The 24,013-nt window shown below is 48.1% G+C and overlaps 1 protein-coding gene across 3 annotated transcripts in view; it reads right to left on the reverse strand.

The window, feature by feature from the left end:
• Positions 1–24,013, reverse strand: part of NEURL1 (neuralized E3 ubiquitin protein ligase 1) — a 62,307-nt gene that overhangs the window by 35,906 nt on the left and 2,388 nt on the right. The gene's annotated exons all lie outside the window — the stretch shown is intronic.

Here is a 24,013-nt window from a genome sequence, read left to right on the forward strand (position 1 = left end):
TGGTGGGTAAGGGCTCCAGGAGGTGGGTTAATGCAGCTCCTGTGTTGGGCAAACAGAGCAGGGATGTCTGCCCAAGGCATCCCCCCCGCCCAAAACAAACACTCCACCCCTCACCACCTCAGCCCAGCTCAACCAAACCCACTTCTCCTGCCCAGAGTAGAACTCTGTTCTGAGAGCCAATTAAAGGAGGTGGCCTACATTAACGTCGCCTTTGTGTGGGGGTCTATTTTTACCAGCCATGACACCACCTCTATAACTTGCTGTGTGACCTTGGGCAAGTCATTCTCCTCTGTGGGCCACAGTTTTCATATCTGTAAAATAAAGACTCTGAACTCATGTATCTTTAGCTCTGAACCAGGAGTTCCCTGAATCACGGATGTGGAGGGGAATCATTTGGGGAGAAGCGATCAAGAATTCCTGCACTGTCTGAAGCAGCAGACCCTCCCTTCTCACCCCTTTCCACCAAGGTCTGGTGGAAAACCGAAGATGAGCCAGCACACTCGTAGCTGGGCATCAATGCTTCTCAGTCCTCTTCCTGACCCCACCAAACACGGGCACCGCCTGAAGGGTCCGTGGCCTGGTTTATGCTTTGAGTGCCACTAGCCAGGCCAGAGTCTGGGGTCAGCCTGGATCCCCCCAGCTGAGCAGTCACTATGTCCTCGTCAAATCCATCCCCTGGCTACTCCAGCTGCAGGCTACCAGCTTCATGCTGATCTGGACAATTCTTCCAACAGCCTTCAGCCTCCCATCCCCCTTCCTCAGGCTGCCAGGCTGACCTGTCTGCTGACAAATCTGGCTGGGTCACTCCCCAGCTTAGATATCCCATAGTCGATAAACTCCACCCTCCTTTGGGAAGCATTCAAGGTCCTCTGTGAACTGGCCTCAGCCCATGTATACGGCCTCCCCTCCCACCCCAAGTACCAACACTCCATGCCCATGGACCACATATGTCCCAGGACACTGCTGCATCACACATGTCCACGGCTCTTTGAACACTGTTACTCTACCTGGAATGCCCTCCTCTCACAATGGTCATTCAAAAACTCCTATCTCACCTTCATCACTCAGCTGGGAGGCATCTTTCTGAGATCACTCAATGCCCCAGGGCAGACTACACCTTCCTTCTCCAAGGCACGTCCAGCCCTTCGTGTAGCCCCAGCCCTGCAGTGACAGTAAGCGTCCTATTAGCTCTGGATCCTCAGCCCCTAACATGGTGGGCACTGGGGAGTGCTCAAAGTGTATGTTCTGAAGGAAACAAGAAAAGAAGGAGGAGTTGGGAGGAAGACAGGCCAGAGCTGATGATGGGTAATCTTTACTTGGCCCCCATCTGCCCCCTTCTCCAGGCTCCACATCTCAGCGCTCAGGTCACCCTCCCAGCTGTGATGCCCCAGCTTGCTGTGGACCCAAAGGCAACAGACTGCCTCACCCGTGACCTCACAGCGCCCAGGTGGCACCCCTTGTTCCCTCAGTACTATTGACTGCACGAGCTGGTGCCCACTTAGATAGAAACGGCCAAGAAGCCAAGCAGCCAGGTGTATCCTAGAACACTGAGGAACCACAGCCTGGCTGACCGTCTTCCCTGGAGGCAACAGGAGTGCATCCACCAGCCCCCAACCACCCACGGCAGGACTACAAGGAGAAGATGCTGCAAACATGTGCCTGGCTCCCTCCCAGACTCTCCCAGTCAAGGAGGCAGAGGGAAGAGGCCCTCCAATTTGTCTGCATAAACCATTTATAGCCGCGCATTCAAACCCACACCATCCGAGAAGAAAAAAGCCCACTGCAATCGCCCGTGGCTTCCCAGTCTGTCATTTTTCCTTCTCTTTCATTTTTTATTTTAATGGCAGGAAGCTGTGCTCAGGAGAAATCTCTACCCTGGCTGCTCCTGGCAGCACAGAAGCTAAATTTTCCCTCCAAATTAAAGGAGGATGAGCAACTATCCTTCAGGTGTCAGTGACTTACGGTTTGCAAAGTCTACAAGCATCCAGTAACTGCAGGACATAGCTCTTGCCAGCACCCATTTACAGATGAGGAAACTAAGGCTCAAAGAGGTTAAATGACTTGCCCAAGGGATAAATTTAATCAAGGAGGTAAAAGATCTGTACACCGAAAACTATAAAGCATTGATGAAAGAAATTAAAGAAGACACAAATAAATGAAAAGATAGCTTGTATTCACAGATTGGAAGAATTCATATTGTTAATATGTTCATACTACCCAAGTACTGTACAGATTCAATGCAATCTCTATCAAAATTTCAATGGCTTTTTTTTTACATAAATAGAAAACAATCCTAAAATTAACATGGAACCACAAAAGACCCTAAAAAGCCAAACCAATCTTGAATAAGAAGAGTAAAGCTGCAGGCATCACACTTCCTGATTTGAAACTATAACAAAGCTATAATAATCAAAACAGTATGGTACTGGCATAAAAAAAGGCATATAGACCAATGGCACAGAATAGAGCCCACAAACAAATCCAAGCATTATGGCCAACTGATCTTCAACAAGGGTGCCAAGAACACACAATGGGGAAAGGATGGTCTGTCTCTTCAATAAATGGTAGTGGGAAAACTGGATATTAGGAAAACATGCCAAATTATGAAATTGGACCCTTATCTCACACTACATACAAAAATAAACTCAAAATGGGTTAAAGACTTAAACATGAGACCTGAAGCTGTAGACTACTGGAAAATAAGGAAAAAGCTTGACATTGGTCTTGACAATTATTTTTTTGGATGTGATCCCAAAAACACCGGCAACAAAAGCAAAAATAGACAAATGGGATTGCATCAAACTGAAAAGCTCCTGCACAGCAAAGGAAGTAATCAAAAGAGCTAAGAGACAACCTATGGAATAACAGAAAGTATTTGCAAACCATACATCTGACAAGGGGTTAATATCCAAAATATATAGGAAACTCAAACAATAGTAAAAAAATTAATAATAACAATAAACCAATTTTAAAAATGGGCAAAGGGCCTGAAAAGGCATTTTTCCAAAGAAGATATACAAATGACCAACAAGAATATCAAAAGGTGCTCAATAAGGGAAATGCAAATAAAAACCACAATGAGATATCACCTCACACCTTGTCAGATGGCTATTATGAAAAAGACAAGAGATAAGTGCTGGCAAAGATGTGAAGAAGAGGGAATGCTTGTACACTGTTGGTGGGATTGCAAATTGGTGCGGCCACTGTGGAAAACAGTATGGAGGTTCCTCAAAAAATTAAAAATAGAACTACCTTATGACCCAGCAATTCCACTTCTAAGTATATAGCCAAAGGAAATGAAATCACTACCTTGAAGAGATATCTGCACCCCCATGTTCATTGCAGCATTTTTCACAATAGCCAAGATATGGAAACAAACTATGTCCATCTACAGATAAATGGATAAAGAAAATGTGGTGTATATATACACAATGGAATAGTATTCAGCCTTTGAAAAGAAGGAAAGAAATCCTGCCATTTGGGACAACATGAATGAACCGAGAGGCTATTATACTAAGTAAAACAAGCCAGAGAAAGATGAGGACTCTTGCATGACCTCACTTATATGTGAAATATAAAAGAGTCAAACTCATAAAGGCAGAGAGTAGAATGATAGTTGCCAGGGGCTGAGAGGTGTGGGAAATGGGGAGATGTTGGTCAAAGGGTATATTACTCCTATAATTTAAGCAATAAACTGTTACTAAAGCATCTGTAGCTGGTGGTGGTCGCAGTTTAAAATGGTGACAGAAATGAAGATGATGCACTGTGACGTCTGAGACAGGAGGTCCAAAACCACACGCAGGCTTAAGGAGGATTTGGGGTCTTCTAGATAAGGAGATTCTAGATGAAGGAGTTCCTCAATGTCTATGAAGAGGAGCCAGACCCCACCAGTCCCCAGAGGCATAAGAGGTGGAACCCTGGCCCTGACTCCCAGGGGCTCCCAGTAAGGCAAGCAAATCAGGATTTGTTTGAATTCCACTCATTTTTAGTTTGCACTTTTTGGCTACGTAGCCCTGTCCTGGCACCAGGCATAACTACATCAAATACCTCTTTCATTCCTCCGTACAGCTTGTCAAAGCAGGACTTGTCTCTGCAGACCACCCTTTCTTTTAGGAGAAGTGGGGATAGAAAAGTTCATTTAAAAAAATTTTTTTAAGTACAAAAGGAATGCATGCTTATTATTTTAAAAATTAAATAAAATAGTACCAACTAATATGGAGTAAAAAAGAAAAGTATCTCATTCCTCCATACCACTCTATCCCCAGCCTATTCCCCAGAGGTAGCCACTGGTAACAGTTGGGTGGGCAACCACTCAGCCTCTGTCTGTGTTTGAACAGACAAAGGAAAGGGTGAGTGATGAGCAGACGCACAGACGGATACCAAGGTGTCAAACCACAGAAGAGAGAGTTCTCCCCAAATATCTGCCTCTCTCACCCTGTCACCTCTCTCCAGTCATTGTCAAATGCTCTCAGGCCTTTTCTGGCCAACCTATTTAAAGATGTAAACATCCGCAGATCACCCCGCACACACTCCATGATTTATTTCTCTCCGTAGCACTTATCACCATCTGACATCCCATATGGCAGCTTTTTTTTTTTTTTTTATAAGTCTGTCTCTCCTTACAAGAGTGTAACTCTATAAGACTGGGAATTTGGTCACTGTTACATCCTAGCACCGAGAACACAGCCTGGCACTTAGTAGGCACTGAATAAATATTAGTTGGAAGGAAGGGAAGGAGAGAGGGAAAGGAGGGGAGGAGGGAGAAAGGAAAACTATAATATTCTAAATACAAATAGGATCATAACAAGCGCACTGTGCATCACGCAATGTGCTGTTTTCTCTTAAAAATATGGTGGACATTTTTTTTTTTAATCGCAGTACCTGATAATATTAAAAGCTGCAAAGTATTCCTATGTATGGACAGGTCATCACTGACTTAACTCACTCCCTCCTCGAAACCCTGTACGGGCAGTAAGTAGGGAGGGGGCCACAATGAGGTGCCCCCCCCCCAAGGCACTTGGCAAGAGGCTTTCCCAAAAATTTAGTCTATGAAATTGACTGGTCATTAATCAGAACAGGCCAAGTTACCCTCAAGAGATGAAATAACCCCAGAGCTGGTGGGTCTTAAAGAACATCTGACTGGTGGTATTAACAGGCCTAAAGATAACACGTGTTCATTGGAGGCAGAGGAATCAGGGAAAAGCGGGTGTCATTGAGGCAAACCATGGCGGGTCCCATAGGAGCACAGCCAGAAAGGCCCAAGTGTTGGGACCCCCTGGCAGGCATTCCCCTATTGGCGAAGTGGCCTGGGCAGGGTTCAGAAGGCATTAAATCCTCAGATTGTGTCCTCAACTCCTCCCAGCACTCAAGTAGCTTCTCGCAGAGGTGGAAGGTGCCAAGTACTCAACATACTGTCCAGTCCATCTCACAGTAAATTTCTCACTGAGAAGGAATAAACTGACCTCTGATTTGATTTGTTAGTTTTTGTGGACTTGATTAGAAGAGCCAGGAGGCCCCAGTTCTATCGATGCAGATGAGACATCTAGGAGATGGAAATTTGGGGCCAGTTCAGCCAAGGGCCAGAGCTAGGCGGAGAGTACCCCTGTTGGACTGACCCGCCTATGCAGTCAGCAGCCTGCCTTGTCCCATTGCTTGCCATCTTCAAACATGTATAACAAACAAGAAGCGCCTACTGTTTACTGAGCTCTGACTGTGGACCAGGTCCTGAGCCACATGACCTACAGTGATGACCTCACTTAATCCACGTGGTGGCCCTGTCGGTCAGGAACTAGTACGCCTACTTACTGACAAAGAAACAGGAGTTTGGAACATCACAGGACTTGCCCAAGGTCAAGACCCAAGAGTCAAGTGATCCCCGGGCAAGTGTTTCATAAGAGGTGGTCCATGGATCCCTCACACCAGTACCGCCTGAAATTGTTTAAAAAGCAGATCCCAAGAACTCACCCCATGATTTACTAAACCAGATTATCCAGAGGTGGGCCCCAGGAACCTGCATTTTACAAGCTTGCAGGCATACTGCAGGCCCATTCAGGTCTAAGAATAACTGCCTGTGCCATATCATAACCTCTAGACTCTACTCCCATGGCTTCCCTTGCCCTGCCTGGTCCCTGCCCTTTCTTGGTTCCCCTTGTACTCTTCTGACAACTCCTTCATGGTTTCATTCTGTCCACCTTGGGATCCTTCATTCACTCTTAAGGTCTAAGTGGCACCCATTGCTGAAACAGGTGGCAGCCATGACCTCTCCCCTGAGCTTCAAGCTCACACCTGGAGTTGCCAACCCACATCTCCCCCAGAATGCCTCAGGGCTCCTCTGACATCCCAAAACCCAACCCACCATCTTCCCCTCCTACCGCCTCTCCTGCATGGAGCCCTGATGTAATCCTCATCCTCCCAGCCACCTGGGCACCATCTCGGAGCTTCCCTCTCCCTTCCCACCCCATCATTCATTTACCACTGCTGCCCATGTCTCCAATGTGTCCCCCACTCTCTTTTTCACCAAAACTATAGCTCAGGCTTTGGCATCCTTCCCCCAGACAGCTACATTCCCATCATAACTGGTCTCCCTGCTACCATCTTGTCCCGCTTAAATCCATCCTCCACAGGGCAGCTAGACTGACCCATCCAAGAAGCAAATCTAAAGCCTTCAGTGGCTCCCACTTCCACACACCCGGGGCCTGTGTGGACGTTGGTCCACATATCATCTCTTTCCACTTTTAATGCTGCGTTTAATGTTTCACTAGCTGGTGGTTTGCTCTTGGCAACAAGGCGATCTTCTGTAAATGAGTGCCTCCCTAAGCATGCAGAACCAAATATTTAATGCACCTTTACAAACAGCCTTGGGTACTAGGACTAGTGCTACTGCTAACAGAGCAATGAGGGGAATACTCACAGTAAATAATGCAATGTCTCCTGCCCTAATTTCCCCAGCACCAGAGGCTTTCTAGTTAGGATTTCTCAGGCCCACACTTCCTAACATCTCTCTTTCCTTTTCCAGTCTCAGGAATTCCTAAGCTGGTCAGTTACAGCTTCCTACATCCCAGCTGGGTGTTCTCTGTGAAAAGAATAAGTGAATAAATGAGAAAAAAAATTAATGTTAAATGGGAACTTTCTCTAGAAAGAACATCTAAACATGCACTTGCTATTTTTTGAGTAGGGGTCCAGGATAGAGCTAAGGAAGCAGGGCCACGAAAGCCCAAGGCCAGCCTGGGGAAGCTGTGCAGCTTCAAGGTCAGCTTCAAGGCCACGTGGTTGCCTGCTTCCTGCCCCACTCCCCACTCTATGTATTAGGCACTCAGGTACAGGTATTTTCGATATATGAGTTGGTGTCATCTTTGCAAAGACCTTCACTGCTTCCACTAGACCCCCAGGTTTTGAAGTCTCTGCCCCTAATTAACAGCCCAGCTAATAAGCGTCAGAGTCAAGGCTGGAACCCAAGTTCTGCTCTTAAAGCTCATGCTCATGCAGGGCACTCATGAAGAATCCACACCCCTCTTTACAAGGAGGGGAAACCTGGGCACAGAGAGGATGGGTCACACAGCTCATCACAGGCAAGACACACTCTCTGACCTCAGTTTATCCGATACACACCCTACGAGACGAGTCTCTACAGCAGGTGGGGAAGAAGGCACTTGAGATAAAAAGTCACAGTGACAGCAGCAGAGTTGGGGCCAGAACCTAGCTCTCCTGGACCCCTCAGCCACCTCTCCCTTTCCTCTCACCCCCTCGTCCTTTCTTTCCGTCCTCTTCTTCCATGTCCCCTCCCCTGGACTCACTGCCCCAGGCCTCTGTGCTTAGCCCCAGAAGCCATGGAAGATTCCAGACTGCAGGCCTCTTCCAGCCAGATTCATCAGTGCCCCCATCCCACCCTGCAGCCCCATCCCCACCAGTTCCTATGCCAGAGGCGCCCTGGCACAGCAGAGAGCTCAGAGCCAGGGAGTCTGGAGCACTGCGTTCTAGATCTCTTTCTGTTTCAACTTGCCCCGTGACACTGGGCAGGTCCCTTCTTTCTGAGCCTCAGTTTCTCCCCTGTGAAAGGATAGGGTTAGACAACATGACTCCAGGCTGTCTCGATCCCTGAGACACTGCTGTGGCTGGTGTCCTAGGGCCAGCCTTGGTGTCACAGATACCTTGATGACCTTTGGATGGGCCACTCAGGCCACACCCTGAGAGGGGTTCCAGCAGGGCCTCCCCAAGGCCCCCACTTTCTTCCAGTGAAAAACAATGAATTTTATTCCAAATAAGGGAACTTACAGCACAGTCCCCGCCAAGGCCCAGTTCCGGCTGGTTTATGTTAGCTGGACAAGACTAAACAGACCTTCACATTCTCAGTATTAAGCACTAAAAGTGAAAAGAAAAAAAAAAAATGACTGTCTCTGGAGCATTGATGAGAGGTCAGTGCTCCCCTGAGGCCCCTCAAGAGCTGGGCAGACCTGGGGAGGCGAGGGAAGGTGGGGGACGCGAGGAGGAGGGTGTGACAAGGGCCACTGGGGAGGGAGAAGGGTTTCAACGGGCAGCAATGTGTGGCAGGCACCGGGTAATGGCGTCAAGGGGCGTGGGGCCTGGGGGTGGAGGGGCAAGTGGTCCTTTGTGTCGGCAGAGCTGGGAATGTGAAAGGGCACCGGACGATGGGAACATGAAGAGCAGGAGAAAGAAGGAGAGATGCAGGGAAGCAGTGAGGCAGCCAGTGACAGGAAGACGCCTTCTTACCCGCACCCTACCTGCCAGGACCAGGAGGCCAGGAGGGAGGGAAAAGGGAGGGAAGGACTCCACCACTTCCTGGACAATACAGCACCTGTTCCCAGCTGCCCCCACCTGCCTCCTGCAGTGTGGACACCACAAACCTGAGATAAGAATTTAATTATTTACAAAACAGAGAAGCCTGAAGCAGGACTGCCTCCCTGTTTTCCCACCGGAGCGCCTCACACATACCTGCCTTCCAGCCTAACCCTGCAGGCCCTGCCCCTCCACCCCTCCATTACCTGGGCCATCTCCTTTCACAAAGTGCTTTGTCACTGTGGTCTGACAATCCTGAGAGGAAGCCATCACAGTTCTCATCTGAGAGGAGTGACGTGATCTGCCCAAGGTCACTTGTGTGTTGGTGGCAGAGCTAGGATCAGTGGCACTTCAGCATGAGTGCCAAGGCTTGTGCACCCTCTGGGGCCACACCGTCATCCACTAGCCTTGCCTTAGTGCCGTACATAGGCAGCTCCAGCTCCTCCATCTGCCCCCTGCCCACCCCCCAAGAGAAAGCCCGTCCATATGTATCCATACAAAGTTCCTGACCTTCTTCTGAACCCATCCCTCCTCCTGGGAGCCCTGTCTGACTCCTCTCGGCCTAACAGCCGCCCTCCTCTCCTCCAACCTCCCTTACCCCAGTGACCAGCACCACAAGTGCTATGAGGGCAGGGGCACGTCTGCCCCAGAGGCTGGCACAAGGCCTGGCACCCAAAGAACACCTATGCCCTCAGGGAATGAATGAGTGAACCAATGGTGCCGTACTGCTTCTCTTGTCTTGGCCCCAGAGCCTGGTACTCAGGAAATGCCATTTCGACAAAGAAAATGGGCTGTAGCAGCCCTGAAGGGCCCATGGAAGAAAAGTTTGACTTCCCCAGAATCAGTCCATTCTTGCATTTATTTCAGTGCCTACTATGTGTGCCAGGCATTGGTAGTAGTGATACGACGATAAACAAGTCAGGCGGTAAAAGATACTGATGAGTAAACAGGCCCCAACAACTAGTATGATCAGTGCTATGAGGGGAGAACAGGGCAGCAGTGGGAGATGACATTGAGGCCATTTAACCTAACTGGCCAATCAGGGAAGACTTTCTGGTGGAAGTGATGTCTAAGCTGGAACTTGAAGGCTGAGCCTAATGAAGACAATAATAACTAGTGTTTATTACTAGCCCAGCATTATCTCTGAGAAGGAATTAGGGTACGGAGAAGGTAAGCCTCTGGCTCCAGGGAGCACAGTTAGCAAAGACAAAGTCTGACTCCACTCCAGAGCTCACGCCTCAACCTCAGTGCCTTCCACCATGCCTGCCTTTCCACCTCGGTCCTCATATGACTGACGGGCCCAGGTCCCCCAGACGCTGTTGGGAAACGCCAAAGGCCCACTGGGCCACACCGGAGTTCAACATCTGGGTTGGGTTTCCATAGCCCAGTGGTACCCCCAGGCCTCTCATCCTATCTTATATTTTGACCAGGCCCAGAGAGTGGAGCTTGGGGGGTCCCTGCAGGCCCAGAGCTACCCCTACATTCCTGAGACAGATTTGGTGACAGAGAAAACTCCCCCATCTTCTCACATGCCTGAGTTTCCTGGGTCACAGGGAAGGAAGGGGCTCCATCCCAAAGGAGAAGTTCTTCTGGAACATTTGAGAAATTGTCCCCGAGCTGGAAAGTCCCTGTGTGGCCTCACCCCTTACAGCAATGCATCATTCACTGCTGTCCCCAAAAAGAGGAACATCTACCTGCAATAGGAGTGGATGGGGGATAGGAGGACACGGGACAGGAACTCCCTCTTCAAGGACCACCAGTCAGCTGTGTGACCCTGGGCAGGTGGGCACACACAACCTGGAGGGTGCTCTGGATATGTCCATGCAGCTGTACCCTAGGCTGCTCCTCCAGGAAATACAGCCAAGACCACTTGTCTCAGCAACCTCTAGGAGATCTGGGGCAAGATCCAGCGGAGAAAGAGGCACCAGGTCTTCAAGAAGCTAAAAGGCCGGGACAAATATAATAGAATGTTTTCTCCCCAGCAAGTTTGGCTCTCTGAGAGTGGGATCCACATTGAGGTGATGAGAGAAAAAACTGGGAGAGGGGCATAGGGTGGCCCTCTAGAGAAGCAGATGTTTCTCAGCTGGGTGCCAGCCAGGTTGGAGACGAAAGGACGCCACAAGTGCTCTGCAGAGCACCCTGGAGAGAGCCAGGGCCCTTCAGATCACGGTTACAGCACATCTGCACCCAGAGCCCGGGCCCTGTGAGAGCTGGCCCACTAGAGAGGGAAGCTGTTGGCCCAGCGCGGCCCAGCTCCCGCCAGCCCACTGCACACACCAAGCCCCAGGGACCCAGATTTAACATATCCTACTTCATGTGTCCTCCTTCTCCCCAGGGGTCCCTCAGCAGAAGTTAAGATCCAATTGGCACTAATGGGACCAAGCTGGCAGTGCCTAGGGCGGCTTGAGTGCTGTCATCATAGATTTGACTCACTAAGCAATGGCTGCCAGTGCCTATGGAGCCCACCATTAGTGACATTTCGGGGGAATCAAGTGAACTCGGATGGTGCTTTAAGAGTCAACACCACTGTCTGGCCAAGCTTTCAGATGGAGACCTAGAGCTTACAAGTGATTTATTCTGTCTCACATCCAGGAAGGGCTAAAACCCAGGCCTCCCAATAATCAGCTCATGAGCCCATAGGCCCATTCCTCTGATTCTGGCCCCAGAAAGTCTTCTCTGGAAGCAAAAGAGGGTCCAGTTTGGTGGACATTTCCAGGGCACCATCTAGCTCTTTCCTTCCTCCCAAGGCATAAGACCTCCAGTCTGATATTCAAATCCCAAGCCCAAGACGGGAACCTCAACCCAATCCTAGAATATGGAGCCCCAAAATGGATTCTTGGACCCAAGACTCAAAGCTCAATTGCAATCATAAACCCTGAACCCTGAAGTGAAAACTCCCTTCCAGGAATGGAACCCTCACCCCAAGCATGGAACTCAAACCCCTAAAACAGGTACCTCAACACCAAGCCAGAATCCTGCCTGCAGAAATGGCACCTTCACCCCAAAATAGAACCTGGTGCCCTGGGAACTGAACCTTAGCACTAGACGGTAAACTCCTACTTTCAGTTCAAGTCCTGAACCTTGGGAAACTCTCCTCAAAAGCTGATCCAGATTTTTCCCATATTTTGTTTCATTAACTCAACCTCAACTTGGGGACCAGAAGAGGAAACCCAAACTCCCTAAAACAGGTACCTTCACATTTGCAGTGAAGGAACCAGAGGAATGTCGTGCAACCAGAGCCCCAGATTCCAGGAGGGCTGTTCTCTGATGCAGAAACTTCCACGTGAGTGGTCTCCTGGTCATTCCCAGCCTTGTCCCAGCACTTCCTCCATCCTCTTTGCTCCACAGCAGGGTCTGGGAATCTGGCTGATCTCCTCAGCCCCAGAGGATCTGCCAGCCCCAGCCCTGGAGAGGGTGTCCACTCTTGCCTCTTCTACTGGACATAATACTGGAAATCCTTGCCACTTAAGCAAGAAAAAGAAATGAAAGTCATCCAAATCAGAAAAGAAGTAAAACAGTCTGTTTGCAGATGACATGATCTTATATATAGAAAACTCTAAAGACTCCACCAAAAAATTGTTAGAATTGATAAACGAATTCTGTAAAGTTGCAGGATGCTAAATCAGCATACAACAGTCATAATGACAAACTATCCAAAAAAGAAATTAATAAACCCATTTACAATAGCATCAAAAAGAATAAAATACTTAGGGATAAATTGAACCAACTAGGTAAAACATCTATACACTGAAAACTATAAAACATTGATAAAAGAAATTAAAGAAGACAAAAATAGAGAGATATTCCATGTTCATGAAGTAAAAGAACTGAATTTTTTAAATGTCCATACTACCCAAAGCAATCGAGAGTCAATGCAATCCCTATCAAAATTCTAATAGCATTTTTCACAAAAATGGAAAAAACTATCTCAAAATTTGTATGGAACCACAAAAGACCCTGAGTAGCTAAAGCAATCTAAAGCAAAAAGAACAAAGCTAGAGCCATGACACTTCATGACTTCAAACTATATTTCAAAGCTATAATAATCAAAACAGTATGATATTGACATAAAAACAGACATAAAGATCAATGGAATAGCATAGACCGTGCAGATATAGACCCACTCATACATGGTCAACTAATTTTCAATAAAGGTGCCGAGATGGGGAAAGGATAGTCTCTTCAATAAATGGTGTTGGGAAAACTGGATATACATGCAAAAGAATTACATTCAATCCATAACTCAGACAATATATATAAATCAACTCAAAATGAATTAAAGATCTGAACATAAGACATGAAACCATAAAACTCCTATAAGAAAACACAGGGGTAAAGCTCCTTGACATTGATCTTGGCAATGATATTTTGGATTTGACACCCAAAGGACAGGCAACAAAGAAAAAATAAACAAGTGAAGCTACGTCAAACTAAAACATTTTTGCATACCAAAGGAAACAACCAACAAAATAAAAATGCAATCTACAGAATGGGAAAAAATGTTTGTAAACCATACATCTTATAAGGGGTTATTATTCAAAATATATAAGGAACAATAGCAAGAAAATAATAATAACTCAATTAAAAAATAGGCAAAGGACCTGAATAGTCATTTCCCCAAAGGAGACACACAAATGGCCAACGGGTACATGAAAAGGTGCTCAGTGTCACTAACCATTAGGGAAATCAAATCAAAACCACAATGAGATACCATCTCACACCTGTAAGATGTCTATTATCAAAAAGACAAGTGCTAACAAACGTTGATGAGGACACAGAAAAAAGGGAATCCTTAAACACTGTTGGTGGGAATGTAAATTGGTACAACCATTTTGGAAAACAGTATGGAAATTCCTGAAAAAATTAAAAATAGAACTACCACATTATCTAGCAGTCCCACTTCTGGGTATATTTAAGAAAAAAAACAGTAACTATGTGAGGTGGTAGATGTGTTAATTAATTTGATTGTGGGAGTCATTTCACAATGTATACATATATCACATCATCAGATTTTACACTTTAAATATATTACAATTTTGTCAACTATACCACAATAAAGCTGCAAGGAAAAGAAGGGTTTCCCTGAGAATAACCGGATTGGGGGCTGGGGATAGAACCTGTTACCTCAGGTAGGGAAGGGCATTCTTTTGGGTCCAAGCTCTGCCTTCGTCCCTGGAAACTGGGGACTCCAGGGGAATCAGAGGCAGGAAGAGGTCCTGGCTGGTTCTACTGGGATCAGGATGGGCTTTTTCACTCACCCCAGTCTGTATCCTGAAAGCAAGAGTCAAGAATGGACATTAACCTAATGTTGATTCAAAGAGGTCCCATTAAGAGACCAAGAAAGAGCCTGGAACAGGACTCAGAAGTATGGACTTTCACAATCTCATGATAATCTGGGCCTCAGTTTCTCCTCAGTCAAGGGGGCCTATGAATCCTTGTCATGGGAATTGAACGAGATCCTGGAGGAGAAAGCAGGAGGGGACTATTTAAGTGCTATTCAAATATAAGAGACAGTCCTGTGAAAAGTGTTCAAGCCCAGGGCACAGCTTTTCTCTCTCCTCCTCTTCCCCTTTCCTACCTGCTGCCTCATTTCTCAGCCCATTTCTCCACATTCTGTTTACTAGATGGCCATCCATCCAGTGCCGCCTGCTTTCCCCTCCCTCGAAGGCTTAATAATTTAATAAGTACTGAGCCCCAGGGTGAGGGTCTGGGGCTTTGATCTCGTGTCTGGGAAAACCAGAGCAGCCTTGGCCTGTCCTGGCTGATTTATGGCCACCTTTTATGGTTTGTGTGTGTATGCGGGCATGCAGGAGAGACTGGCCCTACAGGGAGTGAGGAGCCACCTGAGAAAGCCTGGCGAAGGCCGGAATGAAGGCCCCCGGTTTGAGCACCAGCAGAAAGCCCGAGGCACATCACACCGCAGGTGCCTCTGCCCACCCAGGAGCCACCTGTGAAAAGCAGAAGGGACATTAATTATTGACAGTGTCCCAGGGGTAGGGATGGAGCCAAGAGCTCAGGGCTAGCCCTGCCCGGCTCACCTGTCTCTCCTCCTGGCTCTAAGACCTTGAGACCCTGGGTGGGACACAACTCTCGAGGGAACACCCACACATCACACACATACCCTAGTCCCCCCAAGAGGCCCACCTCCCAGGTATATCCAAGCTCTTCCATGCCAAGCCACCTGGGTGCCGCACTGACCACTGCCCAGAGTCAGAATCTTCTAAAGCCTCTCCCAGATCAATCTACCTGCCTCCCTTGCTCGATGCCCCACACTGGCAGGAGCCACCTCTCTCCTCCCCTAAAGGGCTGCAGGGACCCCCAGCCTGGCCCCACCCCTGCCCCTCTGTTTCTCCAGAGCTTTCTAAGACATCTAAGTGATCTTGTCATTCTTCTGTTTAAAGCCTTCCAGGAGTTGCCCTGGGGACAGCACGCATCACAGTTGGGAAAAGCATTACTTCCCACCACCACTGCAAATGCCCCAGCTCCTGAGAGCATAATTCTGTAAGGACAGAGCCTTGAGACCTCATTACCACCTGGTCCAATCCAGCTGTATGACCTTGAGTAAGTCACTTCCCTTCTCTAGAGCTGAGAACTCCAACTCTGGGCTGAGAAACGAGGGAGGACAAAACAACCTCTCTCTGGTATCTACGAGACCCTTCCACCAGCCCCTGCCAGTCCTCTCCCTCAGGGAGAATGTGTTTAAAGGAGCGTTTGCTGGGAAGAGCAGGGAAAGAACAGGAAAGGAAAGCAGACACAGAGGAGAAGAAGGGCTCCAGGACCCTTCTGCCAACATGGACGGATGTCTGGATTGGATGAGGTCGGGCTATGAGCACGTCAAGGACAGACGATGCCCAGTGCTCACCTCTCAGTTCTCCATATCCCGCACCACACCCAGCACAGAGGGGGCAGCGACTCTCTGATCAGGGCAAAGTGCCTCCTCCCCTTGCTTTCAGGGGCACCTGGACGCCCCCAAGTGGACACACACACTCTAGCCTGGCCCTCCCCTGGAGATCAGCCTTTCAACAGATACCAGGCAGAGGCTGGGGCAGTCAAGGGTGAAACACGCAGGTGAAAGCCAGGAGCGTGTGGGACTGCCACCGCCCTAATCAGACGACAGCACCTTCCCCTTGCAATGTTCTCCCTTTTCTGTCCCTCTAGAGTAGTCAGGATGGCACTCTGGGGGCAGCAGAAGCAAAGAAGACCATCCAGGTAAGCCAGCAGACGTACTTCCTGCCTCTCCCTTCATTCCAAGAAGGGTCCTCTGTCCTTCTGTTCCAGCCCCATACAGACAGCCTTTGTGAGCAGCAGCTTCTTCCGTGGACAAGGGAGCGGCTGCTTAATGATGTTCTGCTGAAAGTCCCTTGGCCTAGAGGGCTGGGATTACACTGGCCTGAGCTCAGCCCCTGCTACTTCACAGCAGCGGTGAGCCAGCCCTAAGCTCTGTTCTCAGGCACAGGGGCTGTGCTAGCCCCGCTACCAGGTACCCTTTGCCAATGCCTGCCACACCCAGCTCAGGGCTGTCAACTGGAGATGGGACTGCCCCTTCTGGGGTGCTTTTAAAAATATGAAAGAGCTATCTTTTTAATGTCACAATGCCATTTAGGTGGCCAGTGACGTTTAACAGGCAGGGGTAGGGATGCTAAATGAATAATTCCACACCCAACATGCCAGGAGCACCCCCTCTAGGAACATGAAGCTGACTCCTACTCATTTTCAGATCACTTCCTTAGATAAACTTTCCCAGACGCCCAGGACCAGGTCAAGCTCTGTTTCACAGTCCTTACCCAAATGTAACTGCTTGGGTAAGTAACTAAGGCAATATTAATCGTTGGACAGGGCAGTTAAAGCACTGGGTCCCCCATCCTCAAGGAGGTTGAGCATAACTGTCCACCCCTTCCGTGTGGGCTGTGCATAGGGACTTTCTTCCAAAGAGCACAATATGGAAAGGGGGGAAGTGTAACTTTCACTTTGCAGAGCAGAAACCTAGCACGTACTACCTCAGCGGAGAGATCAAGGTCAACATCATGTTGACAGCATGCACCGTTGATATGATGTGAGGAAAACGGCACTTCAGCTCTATGGTCTTTCTCTCCAAAACCGATAACCACATCTAATCATGAGAAGAACATCAGAGAAATCCCAATAGAGGGACAGTCTACAAAACACCTAACCAGGAATCCTCAAAATTGCCAAGGTCATCAAAAACAAGAAAAGTGTGAGAAGTTGTCACAACGAAGAGGAGCCTGAGAAAACCTGACAACTAAATAAATGATGTGGTGACAAAAAACATAATTCAGTATCCTGGATGGGATCCTGGTGCAGAAAAAGAATGTTCGGGAAAACTGAGGAAATCTGAATAAAGTATGGCTATCAGTTAATAACAATGTACCAATATTAATTCATTGCCACAAATGTTCCGTAATAATGTAAGATGTTAACAATGGGAACACTGGGTATAGAATGTGTGGAAACTCTCTACGCTATTTTGCAATAACTCTAAATCTAAAACTGTTCTACAATAAAAAGGTTATTAAACAAGAATGAAAGAAAGAGAGAAAAAACGAACTACAAAATCAGAGATATCTTGACTAGAATCCCAGCTCTATCTCATACCAGCCATGTGACCTTGGGCAAGTTACTCAACCTCTCTGAGCCTCAGTTTATATATCCATAAATGGGGTTAATCATCATACTTCACACGGCTGTTTTACAGATTAAATGAGAGAATAGGTGTAAAAAAGCTCAGCACAGGCTCTAGCACACAGCATGTTAGCAATTGTTATCATATTCTGATTCATTTTTGTTCCCATCTGCCTCCCCCACTGGACAGGAAGTTCCCTGGCAGTGAACCTTCATCATTTCTGTGTACCACCGCGTCCTCATGCCTACGAGAGCATTTGGCCCATCGCTGATGCTTCACGTGCATTTGTTAAACAACAGAATGAGCCCTCCTCATCAGAGCATCCCTGGAATCCCAACTCCCACCCTGGGAGAACTTCAGTCCTAGAGCCCAGCACAGTGCCCCACCTGTACCCAGAACCGCAGCCAGAGCAGAAAGCCAAGGCCTCCCACCTGCCTCTCAGTGACTAGCTCTAGTTCCTCCTCCTCTCCCAACCCGTCTTTTCTCTCTGCACCCCCACCCCCACCCCCCCACAGGCGTCAGCACCTGCTCATTTCCCGAAGCAGCAGAATCTGGGTAATGACCTCTGATAAGCATCTTTTAATAAACCTTGTAGCTGGATCTGTCATCCAGGGACTCAGTCTCCCCCCTTCCCACCCCCACCCCCATCTCCTTCCACTTCCTGGGCTGCCTATTAGCACCTCTGGTCTCACCAGGCAGGCTCCCAAGGCCTCTGGAAAATGGCCAACAGGAAGCTCAGGCTATTCCATAAGCCTGACCCTCCTCACAAGCCTAGGTCTCAGCGGCCTGGCCTGGCTCTGCCTGCACCACCCAGCCTGACTGCTGGCCAGTCCACTTCTCTCTATCTCTGCAGGCAGGTTTCCCAGGTGTTACCAAGGAGACCACTTGCATCCTGCCCAGCGTTGCCAAAGCAACCGGCTCAGTGAGAAGCAGCCCCTCATCCTCTAGCTCCTGGATGTGCAGGACCAAGAACAAGAGAGTCACAGACCAACAGGAAAGAGGCCCAGGCAAGCTGGTACACAGGGGGGAGGCGTCCCCTGGGCAGCGACCAGCTCCTGCCCTCCTTCCTCCCTCACTCTTCCTCCTTCTGTTACCACTCGTGCTCATCCTACCTCCATCTTGAGCTCTAGAGCCAATGCCTGGGCCCCAGTATGCACATCTTGGAAGTGGGCACATACCATCCAAGAGGGTCAGGGAAAAGAGGGCCCCAGTATGCAGAAATTCCCTCCAAGACAAATTTTCTCCCTCATGGGCTTTAGTATCCTGGGTAGAAATCCCAGCTCTGCCATTTCCTAGTTCAGTGTTTCAGGATAAAATTCTTCACATCCATTAGTCTCAACCCTCTCACCTATAAAATGGGAATAATACCTATCTCACATTTATTGGGAGATTAAATGAATTAACCTACATGAATCCACTCAGCATAGTACACAGGATCAAAATTTAGGCTTCTTAAAAATGCTTTTTTTTTTTTCCTGATGAGCAATGGCCCTGCTGACCAGAGCCATAGGTCAGAAATGCTTCCAGATGCATGATTCCTAGATGGAGTCATCAGCTTGCCTGTCCCACCAGCCCTATGAGCTAGGCCTAAGACAGAAGTCCTGCAGCCTCCACTCACCTCCCAGCAGCTCAAGATGCGTCATTCCCTCCTCCCCTCAGCCTGTATTCTGCAGCTGCTCTTGTTAGTATTTAAATGAAATTACTACACTCCTCTGCTCAAAAGCCATTCATGGCTCCCATTGCCTACATGACAAAGTCTAAACCGTTCATTCTGACATCAGAGGCCTTCCAAGATCTGGCCCCAGCCTACCTTCAAAGATTGACCTGTTTGCCCCACACCCCAGGCGGGAGGAATTGCTCATTGGCCCTGCACACACCTTGCATTTTCTTGCCTCCACACCTTCGCTGCCATGCCCTCAGCGAGATACCCTTATAACTCCATTCCAACTCTTCTCTATCCAACTCCAGGTTCCCCTCTTCTGAGATGTCTGATCTCACCAACTCCAAGGGTGTCAGAGTGAAACTGTTCTGAGGCCCCACAGTCTTGATAGTTCTCAGACCTTGGGGTAAATCAGAATGACCTGGGGATCTTGTTAAACATGCAGGTTTGGGGACCCCATCCCCAAGATATTCTGAGACAATGGGTCTGGCCTTTGTGAGCAGCAGCACACATTTCGTGTGTGCATTTCGACACACTTCCAGGTGATGCTAATGCTGATACAGGCAGTAGAAAAACCTCCCTTTGAGAAACACTGGCCCAAAGAAACAGAAAGTTCCTTTGAAAGTGACCAATAGCTGCCTGACAGGTCTACCTGGCTAAAAGCCCTGCAGGGCAGGTGTATGGGGCAGGGGGCTGGGAAGGAGCATCCAAACCTCCCTGCTACTCCCTCTCCCTCCTCTGGAGCTCTGTCCAGAGACCAGAAGATTGTTCCCCAGTTTCTTTCTCACAATGGAAGACAGAACTCACCAAGGCTGAGTTCTATGGGGGCAGGATAGTTTACCATTCACAACAGGGAGCTCGAAAGTCAGAGAGCCCTGGGTTTCAACCCCAGCTCCATCAGTTACTAACTATGTAGTCTGCAATAAGTTACTTAACCTCTCTTTCCCCATCTATAAAATGGTGACGATACCTCCCTCAGTAGCTTGTCAGGAGGATATTAATCTAAATAATCTCCATGTAAGTACATGGCACACAGTAACCACCCAACACACAGTAGCTAAAAATATTACTGTTATGATTAACAATACAGGGTTCAGAGGTCAGACTGAACTAAAAATCAACAAGGCATGTTCAGGGTTCAACATGGGGGCTGTCTCAGTACAGACTCTCTGAAGTTTGGAGGGTCAGAAGAGGACTCCAGCCCCCTTTTCCAGGTCTGTTTGCTGCATCACTGGGGGTGGCGCTGGATGAGCTCACCTAACCTGCAAGCATCGTGACAACCAAGGAAGGAGCCCAGACAAGGGCTGTGGGAATATCTGTGGGTTGGCCAAAGGACTGAGACCTTGAATATCTGATTATGGCAATCTGGGTCATAACCTTGGAGGCTGTGGATAGGGGAGGGGCGTGATGAAAGGACTGCTTTAGACAGCTCACTCTAGCAGCATCAAAAGAGGAACTGAAGGCAAAGAGGCCAGCTATTGGCAATATCTGGGATAAGGAACCAGATCAGGAAGTAGCAGAGAGAATGTGAAGGCTGGAAAATAGGTAGGACTACAGCACCACCACCCTCAGAGAGCACGGAGGAAGGGCAGGGTCTGCAGAAAAGTTCCGGTGGCTCACTCTGGCCCACCTCAAAGAATTAAGGCTCATCGGCCAAAGGCAGAGGCTCCTCCTTCAGGGCCAGGAGCCTCAGCCAGGATGGAAAAGAGATTCTGGAAACAATGTCACACCCAGCCAAACCTGGAGGGGGACAATCTCCCTGCAGCTGTCATAACCAGTGGCTTTGTGAAATGTCCAATTCAATAAGTACCAGCTTTGAAGAGATGGGAAGTTCACTCCTAGTTATATACGACAAAGAACTGAAAACAGGTGTTCAAACAAAAACTTATACACACATTCATAGCAGCAAAATTCACAATAACCAAAAGGTGGGAACAACTCAAATATCAATCAACTGACAAATGGATATACCAAATGTGGCATATATATATATATACAATGGAATATTATTCAGCTACAAAAAGGAAAGAAGACATGTTATGAGGTCTGGCAATTAAGTTCATGAACTTCAATGTTGCTAACCTTTTTTTATATCAGAAGGATAACTCATTATGAATTTGTACCAACTGGACAGTTAACCAAATTTACTGTTTGGAAGTGCTGAAAAGCCTGTGTGAAAAAGTTAGACGACCTGAACTTTTCGCCAACAATTCATGGCTTTTGCATCACGACAATTCACCAGCTCACACGGCACTGTCCGTGAGGGAGTTTTTAGCGAGTGAACAAATAACTGTATCGGAACACCCTCCCTACTCACCTGATCTGGCCCCCAATGACCTCCTTCTTTACCCGAAGATAAAGGAACTAATGAAAGGAAGACATTTCGTGACATTCAGGACATCAAAGGTAATACGATGACAGCTGTGATGGCCATTCCAGAAAAAGAATTCCAAAATTGCTTTAAAGGGTGGACTAGGTGCCGGCTTCGGTGCATAGCTTTCCAAGGGGATACTTTGAAGGTGACCATAATGATATTCAGCAATGAGGTATGCAGCACTTTTTCTAGGATGAGTTCGTGAACTTAATTGTCAGACCTCGTACAACATAGATGAACCTTGAAAACATCATGCTAAGTGAAAGAAGCCAGACACAAAAGGACAAATACAGTGCGATTCTATTTATATGAAACACCCAGAATTGGCAAATCCATGACAGAAAGTGGTTGCCAGGGATTCAGGGGAGTGGATAAGGGGAAGTGACTGCTTACAGGCTTTCCTTTTGGGGTGATGAAAATGTTCTGGAACTAGATAGAGATGGTGGTTGCTCAATATTGTGAATGTACAAAATGCCACTGAATTGTACACTTTAAAATGTTGAAATGGTGAATTTTATGTTATGTGACTTTTACCACAATAAAAAAAAGACGGGAGGTGGCCCATCCAATCCCCATCTATAGGTGACCACTGGGGCTGAGGAGTCCTCCCCAAAGATTTCCTAGTTACTTTTCTCCCAAGCAGGCAGGTGCTCAGAAAGAGCTGGGGAAGGAGGAAGACCTTGATTCTCTTATCCATCTCCAGGAAGCATGAACCCCCTGCCCAGTCACCCTGTGCCCTTCACTGAGATTGTATACACACTTACCCATTCCTACCTCCAAGTCTTTTCTGTATGTCCCTTCCCTCACCCTCCTCCCCACACTCTAGGACTCCCACTGCACCCCTTGCCATCTCTCCAATTTCTGCAGTTCCCTCCACATCCAGCTCAAATCCTTCCTTAATCCCCCATTTCTGACCTCTGCCCACACACATCTGGGATTTCAACAACCCAACCAAGTACTTGACCCCATTCCCTCCCTCAGCCTTGCCTTTTCAAGCAGATGTTCAGCCTGTGAACGTCAGGAGCCCTCACCTCTGAGCCAGGCACACAGCAGCTCATTGTAGCTGTCTGTTGGTCCTAAGCCTAGAGCTATACCCAGGACCTCTCCCCTGGACACTCCAGACCAACACTGCTCAGACCCCAGTGGGAATCACCAGCAGTGCAGTGAGGTCACTGTGTCTCCAGGAAGAAGACCACACAGTCTGCCATCTGACAGGTGATGGACGAGCCTTGTTTCAAGTCAGCTTGACAGCCAGACCAATCTTAGATCTCCAGTGAGTCCCAGGGTCCCTATTACACCAGGCTCCTTCCAGTTGTTTTCATTAAAATGATGAGAAATCAATACAAATTGCAATTATAGGAGAGAAAAAATCGAGAGTTCCCTGCCCCCAGCAAATTTCTACATGGACAGTGATAAGAATTAGAACTGAATTCTGGGCGAGGACTGAAACAATCTAGCAGAACTCTAGGTGGACAGTCTTAGAATCACAGCCAGTACCAAGGTCAACACCAATACAAGTGGAATGGATCTGGATGACCATTGATATATCAGGGAAGACTCCTCGGTCAGTGCTGATACAGTCAGAAGGGAATTTGGAGTGAACACTAAAACAATCACAGAGGGAAGCTGATGGCTCTATTAGGATGGGGAGAAGTCAGGCTGAGAAGGAGCATCAGGACCCTGGATGGAGGATGGAGGGAACCCACAGGTGGCCTTCATGGGCATGCTCTGGGCCTTCGTCTTAGGCTTAGAAGGAGCAGAATCAAAATTCTCATGGCCACCTCCAGCAGGTGTGTGGGTAGAGGCGGGGAAGAGTGGACTTCGGTAAACTGAGCCAGAAGGGAAATGGATGGGGGAGGGAGACTGCCGGGAGAGAATTTCTCCACCGTTTAGTCCCAGGGAGGCAGCAGAAGTGGGGTTTCCCAGGTCAGCCAGGGGTGGAGTCCGGTGGAGGAAGCTAGGGTGGGGGCCAGGTGGTGAGAGAGCCTCAGAGCCTCTCCTGCCCACTCTCTCCCTTGCCAAAGACCCCCGCCTCAGAGACCTCACATCCCCACAAGCCCAAACTTCAGGTGAAAAAAAGGTACAATTATGGAGGTGTTCTCTGAGCTTCCCTAGGATTCAAGGATGGGGCAGGGCCTTTTTGGGTAGTTTGTGAGCATTAAAGCACCAAGTCAACTCACGAGCCCCCAGCTAACCCCACCCTTGAAGGACTTAGCCGGGCTTTGCCACCTTTTCTGGACTGACCCACTGAGTAAACTGGGCCAATTAATCACTGTCCATTCCCCTCATTCTTCTCACTTGTAAGGGAGACACTGAACTGGATGACGTCCACATCTTCTTTCATCATTAGGAATCTGTTTCCAACGCGCAGAAACAGTCTTTACATGTGCTAACAGAGCTTATTTCCAATTATTAAAAAAACAGTATTTGCTTATTGTAGAAATATTTGAAACGAGCAAAATATAAAAAAAGAAAAGACAGAGTCTTATGTGATCCCGTTACCTAGAGGAAACCACTCTTAACCTTTTGGAAACTTTCTTTCCAT

This window comes from Rhinolophus sinicus, linkage group LG07 (assembly GCF_036562045.2).
Source record: "Rhinolophus sinicus isolate RSC01 linkage group LG07, ASM3656204v1, whole genome shotgun sequence".
Classification (NCBI taxonomy): domain Eukaryota; kingdom Metazoa; phylum Chordata; class Mammalia; order Chiroptera; family Rhinolophidae; genus Rhinolophus; species Rhinolophus sinicus.